This window comes from Octopus bimaculoides, chromosome 9, assembly GCF_001194135.2.
Source record: "Octopus bimaculoides isolate UCB-OBI-ISO-001 chromosome 9, ASM119413v2, whole genome shotgun sequence".
Taxonomy (NCBI): domain Eukaryota; kingdom Metazoa; phylum Mollusca; class Cephalopoda; order Octopoda; family Octopodidae; genus Octopus; species Octopus bimaculoides.
Window position 1 is genome coordinate 71656450 of NC_068989.1, and position 2597 is coordinate 71659046.

At 33.4% G+C, this 2597-nt stretch overlaps 1 protein-coding gene across 3 annotated transcripts in view; it reads right to left on the reverse strand.

Annotated features, from left to right (window-relative positions):
• Window positions 1-2233, reverse strand: part of LOC106869090 (GTPase-activating protein skywalker) — a 74982-nt gene extending 72749 nt beyond the window's left edge. For 2 of the 3 annotated variants that reach the window (XM_014914616.2, XM_014914615.2), the window contains exon 1: window positions 2024-2233. The gene's annotated coding sequence lies outside the window, so the exon portion shown is untranslated. The remainder of the gene's footprint in view (window positions 1-2023) is intronic. The other variant, XM_014914617.2, reaches the window with a different exon arrangement.
• Window positions 2234-2597: the final 364 nt, after the last annotated feature.

Below are 2597 nucleotides of genomic sequence, written 5' to 3' on the forward strand. Positions count from 1 at the left end.
TATATATATATATATATATATATATATATGCACACACATACCTACCATGTATATACATAATACCATGCAGGATATATGGATATACATGTCCTACACACACGTATACATACATACATACACCCAATGAATAAAACATTGTAGACTCAATATATGTTTACAATCATAATAGAACATTTGTAATCAATTCTAATGGGGATATATTTATGAACGGTCGTCTACTGAGATTTCCGTAATTATCAACAGTAGGAGTCTTTGTTTGTTGTTCCAAGTCACCTCCGATCCATTATACCTGTAACCAAAGACGTTCTAACCATGGCCATCTTGTTCTATTGTTGCATGTCTAAGACTGCATTGTCCGATGTATTCCTTTCTTCTTTGTGATGGTAGAGTATTGTTTCAGAGTCTTGGCTCATACTTCTAGCAGGCGGAGCAACAACGTAGATGCTGGATTTCGTGTATGAAGCTAATATCTCTGAAAAAATACACAAACGTCAAACGGTTTTACATCCATCTATCTAACTTGGCACCGCCTTAACTTGCTTAAATCTGCGATAGCATTAAGCATTTAGGCTAAATAAATTACTGAAATATGTATGTTGCGTCATACTCGACCGGGTATGTGACTAATTTTCATAGAAGATGGAATATAGTCAGTTAAATCCACTACCATAGTATATACATATATTAATAGATACTTAAAAGAAAGAGCTTCTGCTTTAGTAGCTCAACCGTTAAGAAAAAAACTGTGACGTCTCCCTTAAACCATTTCTTACTGTCACGCGTACAAGGGTACATTATTCATTAAACAAATGAAGGCTGATTATAATTATTGATTGCCTTTGATCCATAGGTCAACTCAAACAGGGATGATAGGAGACTAGCCAACTGACCCCAGTCATCCACAGATAAGCTAGTTTAATGAATCCGAAGAAAAATGAAAGGTACAGACGAATTTACTGGGATTTGAACTCAGAACATAGAGGTATGAGATTATATACTGTAAATGTATATTTCATACTTCGCAACCCCTGCCAATCGCTTTTCATAAATGCAGAAAAACGTGAAAATTTAATGTAAGCCAGACGCTACCAATTTATAAAAAAATCTTGGGTCATACAAAATATCAGTTTTATTGGATTCAACTGTTTTACTACAAAACATCTTTCTTGTCACTGTTTTAAACGGGACTCATGGAATAAAATCTTAGAACAATTTCATTCATGAATAGAAATAGGAATTAAAGCACTTTGTCATTCAACAATTATAGGTTGTTCTTATATTATAAGTATTTATACACGCTACTTTTCACGAGTATATCTGTCTATCTACCTGTCTATGACTAATTATATCGATAATATACATACTCACACCTATAATTAATTATATCGATAACACAGGGGAGAAAGCATGTGTGTATGTATGAGGAAAGAAAGACTGGAAAGCAGATACATAAATGTGAGATTAAAGAATATTTAATTTTTAAAAAATGGTATGGTATGGTATAGCAAATAGATTTGAGAATAGTAGAAATACGGACAGAGAGAAACATGATTAGATCGATAAATACATGGAATAAAGTAATATCAATAAAAAAAAGTAAAGAGAGAGATAAGGAAAGGCGAGAAACGGACAGGTGGTTAGATAGATAGACAAATGAAGAATGATGGACAGAGAAAGATAATTGGATAGATGCACGAAGGAAAAAAGATAGTATATCTAGTTCTCCTTGACATGGTAGGGAAATAATTTCAATCCGTTAAAAAAAATCCATTGAATGATAGAATATAACCGAAAAAACATACTCATTGAAATAGAAAGAGAAGCATAAAGAGATAGATAGATGTAGGTATGTACGTATGGATAATAACACTATCACCCTGTCACCTTCGTTTTTAACTTTTGTGTCAAATCTTCTCTCTCTCTATCTCCCTTGCTCGCTCATTAAAAATGTTCACTGATGGCGAACGTGCGTATGATCGTCGTAAAAGGGACGGTAGTGAGTTAATAAAAACAAAATACAAACCTGTAGGTCAGTTGCCGAGGTACAGTCCACAATAGCTGAACGTCAAAGCTTCTAGTTAGAATTGTCGTTTTCTTTATTTTTATTTTTTGTGCTTTCTGGTTTTTTTTCTTTCTTTATACAAGTACAGTGAAAGTCAATTATAGGAAATTAACGGTGTAAACCTAAGAAAAGTTCCTGCTACTGAAATCAATTCCGGTTTTATTTACTCATCACCTAAAATAGAAGAGACAAATCTACACGCCTATCGACACATGTGACTATAATTGCGTTACGACAGGCACGTGCCGTTAGTAAACACCGAGAGTAAGTAGTAAAAAAAATAATTTGACGACAAAAATATTTAATAACGTAAATATATATGTATTTATTAATATTTGATTGAAGTAACAGAGTGACTAAAAGGCCGAAAGTTTCGTGCGTCAGCACTTATCAAGTGACAACGTATAGAACTCGGCCAAATCGTACTAAAGAATATACACACACACACACACTCATGTTTTGAGTTCTGTTTTCCCTGTTTGTACCGCCAAACCTGTGTGTGTGTGTATATGTATATATATATATATATATATAT